Genomic DNA, 5,582 nt, shown 5'->3' on the forward strand with positions numbered 1-5,582 from the left:
TAACCCACCGCAGTAGGGGAATGGATGCAATGAACTCAAGGTTTCTGCTACAGCTTGTTGGACAAGGGAAGAAGGGTATTTAGGATGGAAGAGAAGGCGCTGCAGAAAGAAGCCTTCATTAGATGATGCTTCTGGTCATCCACACAGTGGTGGGACAGTCACAGGAAACGAAGCACCAACCACTCCTGGTATAGAAAGGGCATTATACTGACGGAGTGACCGTGGACAGGTGTGGAGACACGATGATCTGTGAGGTGCTAGGGAGCACAAAGGTAAAGCTTTTACTCTTGTCAAAGAACCAAAATCATCACTTAATAATAACAGCAGCAACAACTGAGCAATCAAACCCTCCAATGGAAGGATTAACCTAGGAGGGAGATGAGTGCACAGGTTGGCACATACTGCAGGCTTTCCCAGGAACACAAAGTTGGATCTGGACAAAAGAAGGCAGAAATACACACGTGGCACAGCATGCGGAAGCCCAGTTTGGACGGTCTCTGCTGTGCTAGAGAAATCATTCGATATCTTCCTTATGGAAATGCTCTGGGGGAAATGGAGGGGGAAGAAAGCAGCAAAAAACACAACTGGCCTAGTCAAAGATAAAGTACCTTGACACTATGCACACACCAAAAAGAGGGCCTGTATTAGAGATACTCTGGAAACAAAGACTGGTTTGCACTGGTTTGCCTAGCCCACTTCTTCTCATCAGTGATGGGCTTGTGATCTGCAGAGGGATTTGAGGAGGAGGGGAAGAAAACATCTGAGACTGGCAGAGTGAGCTTGAGAGCACAGGTCTTAACGTAAACACAGCGAACCCAAAGTCTCTGGTCTATGGAGATGAAGATGTTAGGAAGGACGGTTGACAGACGCTTTTAGTGACCCCTTGATAGAAATACCTAGGATCCATCACCTGTACATATATCCCAGGAGACGGACATGTAGAAATGCATCATCCATGTGTTGTAGCACCAGAGGCTGGTAAGACTTCTGTTAGCTTCTTCTCGGTCATAACCAAAGGAGCAGAAAGAGAATTTAGGTATCAAAAACGGAGCACACTGGATTGATGAACGTGCTTGGACAGTACATGCTAGGCAAGAGAGGGAGGAAATGAGAACCATTCCCTGGAAACAGCTCTTAGTGCACTGCTGTGCAAGGAGCTGGAGTCGGTATGCACACGCTGAGAGGGCAAAGGGAGATCATGTTGCCCAGAAACAGAGGTGAACAGAAGCACCAGGAGTTACAATAGTGGGGAAGACTCAAGTGAAGGCGCCTGGATCAAATGAAGGAGGATGAATCACTATGAAATGTGAGACAGGCATGATCACTGGCAGAGCAGTGGGGAGGAAGGGAAATTAAAACCCCAGCCTGAAAATGCATGAGGACAAGACTGCTGAAACACAGGGACAAGGCAATAAACTTCAGAGCTCGTACAGCAGAAGCAAGAACCGGAGCTTTACCCCGGGAAACGAGGGCTTGGTAATTCTTCAGCATTTGGTCCCGGTAAAGCACCTTGTCTTCATCTTCCAGCAGCTCCCACTCCTTCCGTGAAAAACACACGGCCACGTCCTCAAACACCTCCCGGAGCTGCAGTCACAAACGTTACACCATCAGTGTCTCCGGTCCCACCTGCGTCCAGCCCCCACAGCCCTGGCTGCAATCACTCTGTGCTACAACTAGTCGCAAGCTGAGCCAGGGCACGTAGGGGTGCAAAATTCCCCAGGATTCAGCTGACCTGTGCTGTGGATGCAGCTGTGGACACAGGAGCTCAGGTGTCGGCCTTAGCCCAGCTCATCACGTCCTGTTTGACGGCCCCTGGAGGCAGCCTGGGCATCACTGTTAGAGGTAGGAGCCCCGACTCTATGAGGCCTGACCAGGCCTTCCCATGCCAGCACCCCTGGCTCCCTGCACTCGAGAGAAAGCTCCTATTAATACCAGCTTTGTGTGTTTGCAGCCTCCATCATCACAGGCTTGACACTCTTCAGGACTCTCAACTCCCCAGATTCCTTACTGCACCCCTGGCTCCTCCTGGGCTCTGCCCCAGCTCTACTCCCACCCACGACTGAACCTGGTGCCCTGCTCACCTCCCAGCTCTCCTCCTGCTTTGGAGGCCTGCCCTGCCCTCTTTGCACTTGGCCCGGCTCATGTGTCAGGGAGCTCCTCTCCTCCGGCATGGGGAAGTTCTCTGCAGCCCCAGGTTCCCAGGCCCCGCCTCAGGAAGCTGCTGCTCCACTCTGCTCAGGGTCCCAGCACCTGCGGGTGGGGAAGAGAGAGCACAGGTTAGCCCTGGTGCTGCTGGCATGGGGGAAGCCCTGCTCATCTCCTGGACTGACCTGGGACTAAGCATGGTGGAGGCTTCAGTGTGAGAAAGAAGTGGCAGAAGGAAGACTCAAAGTCACATAGCTCTTGCTAACAGACCTCCACGGGCATGAGGCTGGAGATGAGCCCCAATAACTGTGTCCCAGTGTGGGGTGGTGATCACACCACGTCAGAGCCTGCAGGGACATCGCTCCCTGGGAAAGAAGCTGGAGGGATGTTGGGGCTGTGTCAGCATTCACATGTTAAGGGAGGGGGTAAGGAAATATAAGGTCTGTCTTCTCCTTGGCATGTGAAATGCTTCCAAGGGCACCGGAGAACAAGACCCGCTGATCTGTTGGAGCCCTGGCCCCACCAAAATGCTGCGGCACAGATTTCTCCACTGAGGGACGCTGCCTTCTGCTGGGGGAAAGGGTCGAGCCAGCTCCTGGGGAAGGGCCTCGTCTGGGGCACCAGCCTGAGGAAGTGTTGTCTGCTGACAACTCCCAGGTCTCCTTGGGGTTGGGCACATCTGCAGGATAGACGCCTGGTTTAGCTGTATCTAAGCCAGCCATAAAGCAGTCTCATTTCCCTGACGCCTGCACCAGCCCCTTATTGGGTGCAGACAGGTGACGGGTGCATGAGAAAGGGATCGCTGATCGTTAAAACATCAATCAGATCATTCATTGTTACCATGGCAGCATGACAGCGCCCAAGCAAGATCCAGCCTCTCTCTGCTGGGAGCTGCACACATGCACTGAGAAAGATGGGTGCCCCAGCCTGGGCGCTGCCCGCCCACAGAGATCACAGCTCTGTCCCAGCCCGGCTACCTGCTTATGAATATTGCAGCCCTGTCCCAGTCAGAGGCAGACATTTGAGCCTCTCCCCCTGCATGCAGGACACCCACGCAGGCACCCGGTACCACACCTGACTCCTCGTGTTTGGGGACAAGAGGTAGCTTGTCCCCAGGCCCCAGGGTTTCCCTCTCTCCCCACTCCTCCACAGGGCCGCCCACACCATGGGTCCTCGGTTGCTCCCTGCAAGGTCCCCACGAGCTGCATTTTGTCTGAGGACACCTCCTCGAGCTTCACACTCACTGTGACCTGGGGACAAGAAATATGTCACTGAGTAGCCGGGATCTAGGAGACGGGGCTGGGAGGGAACATGCCCCAAGCACATGGAGATGGGGACAGCAGCATCCGTGATCGGCATGAAATGTTCTCACCTGGAGCGTCTCGTGCTCCGCCTGCCCCAGCTGAACCCCCTGGGCCAGGGCCACGGCCTGGGCGCAGGTCTCCACGCCGCGCCCCCACTCCCAGCTCCGCGTCTCCCGGGGCAGGATGGCCAGGAACTGCTCCAGCACCACCAGCTCCAGCATCTGCTCCTTGCTGCGGCGCTGGGGCTCACATTTGCGAGAGCCCGGCAGGACAAATTATGCTGAGGGGAAACAGAAGTGAACTGCCCGGAGAACCCGGAAAAGAAGGGCGGAGCTTCGGAAGAACATGTGAGAACCCAGTCGACAATCCCGCCCTCTGAGGTGACGTCGCTCCCAACGGCCCCGCCTCCTCACCACGGGGAGGGGGCAACGAGCGGAGGATTGTATCCGACTCTCTCACCAGATACAGCAACAACGTCGACAGCCGCTCATCCTGTAGCGATAACCAAGCGAGTGATCGATGCGCAGAATGCAGTTCGCACCACCACCTATCGCACTCGTACTTGGACTGAGTTACAGGAGTTGTGCAAAGAATCAAAAATAAAACCTGGAGAACTGCTAGCCATATGGTTAGGACGCCTGGTCGTGGAGTTTGGATCAGACTTGCTAGACGTGGACGAGGCTACCTTCCTAGCCCGCCAGGCCTCGTGGAGTGCGGGGCACGCCACCGACCTGGACGTGGTGACATGCAATGTTCACTGGCCCATCCCACTTCCAGCGCTTGTTGCAGGCCAAGTCAGCCATAAATCTCATGCGTGGCATGACGACCGCCCACCGAGAGCCAGCGCAGAACAGATTCTGCTAGCTATAATAGGGGTTTCGTACTGTTCCTGGAACTCCAGGGCACATGCACTGGGACTGACACCACCCCAGCAGAGAGGACCGTGGCCTCACCACCACCTGCAAAACCCTGGAACTGTTCCGGTAACTCTCAACGGCATAGAAGCCTGCATCGAAGTTTATGGAGGAGAAAATGCCATCATCCTTCGGATTCTCCTCAACCCAATGGCTGGTCAACCCGCAAGTAATCTTTTATGCCAACTCTCGCGACTACAAGCCCTTATGAAGTTGGACACAAGAACCTCCAGCGACTTGGAACATCAACCCGCTGCATGCCCGATCGAGGTCCAGAACACAAGACATCACGAATCTGACTCTCGAAGAACACTGCAACCGTTGCCGCAGAGAACGCCGGAGGAGAGGATCATGTTTGGATTCCTCCTACACCATTCTAGGCTCACCAAGCGGCAGCTGCGAATCCTAGGAGACGCGGGGCAATGGCAACTAGCATGTGAGCTAGGCTTCAAATATCCAGAAGAGCCAAAAGACGAGTCCACGACGTTCTCATCTTGCTAAACGTGGACAAAGCCCCGCGGCACCCGAAGTTCACGCCGAGTGAGCTTGTGTGGATCGCCATCCCACTTCCGCATCGGTTGCATCCGTGAGTATACGAGGGAAGATCGTCTAAAGCAGAGCCGTGTCCAAGCACCTACACCGTGTGCTTTGAAAAAGGCGGGAAACAGCGGCAGATCTAACTAACTGTCCTGTCGCTCGCAGCTTCACACAAACACTGTAACATCAAATTTATTGTTCAAAGAAATTTTCTCTTCGACAGTATTCAAGACCCGAGATACAGAGGCAGACCCCGAGAGAGAGAAAGAGAACATCACCGGAGACGCAGAGGCTCGACATGTGACGTCGCCATGACACCTACCAAAACCCTGATAATTGAACTTTTTGTAACCAATGTGATTATATGTATTTGTGTTTGTGTTGGTTATTATTTAATCCGATCTATAGAGGACGAACTTGTTTTGCTATCTGCTTTTGTATATACCCACTTGCCATATGAACCCCCCGAGAGAGATGATGATGACTTAAATGACATGCATGTGCTCCAATTCCAGCTGTGCCATCGGCAAGGGGGCATGTCAGAACCCAGTAGTTAGATGCCTATGGCACATTGGAATTTCTCGGCACGGTGGAGTTTCCGCTGCGGTGGAAAACCCCGGTGCAGAAAAGTTCCCGCCAACCTTAGGCTGCTTGGTGGTGTCCGAACCCAGTAGTTAGATGC

The 5,582-nt window shown here is 54.0% G+C and overlaps 1 pseudogene; it reads right to left on the reverse strand.

The window, feature by feature from the left end:
- Positions 1-1,321: 1,321 nt before the first annotated feature.
- Positions 1,322-2,867, reverse strand: LOC112548977 (annotated as a pseudogene).
- Between the last annotated feature and the right edge of the window lie 2,715 nt (positions 2,868-5,582).

Source organism: Alligator sinensis, unplaced genomic scaffold, assembly GCF_000455745.1.
Source record: "Alligator sinensis unplaced genomic scaffold, ASM45574v1 scaffold1022_1, whole genome shotgun sequence".
NCBI lineage: Eukaryota > Metazoa > Chordata > Crocodylia > Alligatoridae > Alligator > Alligator sinensis.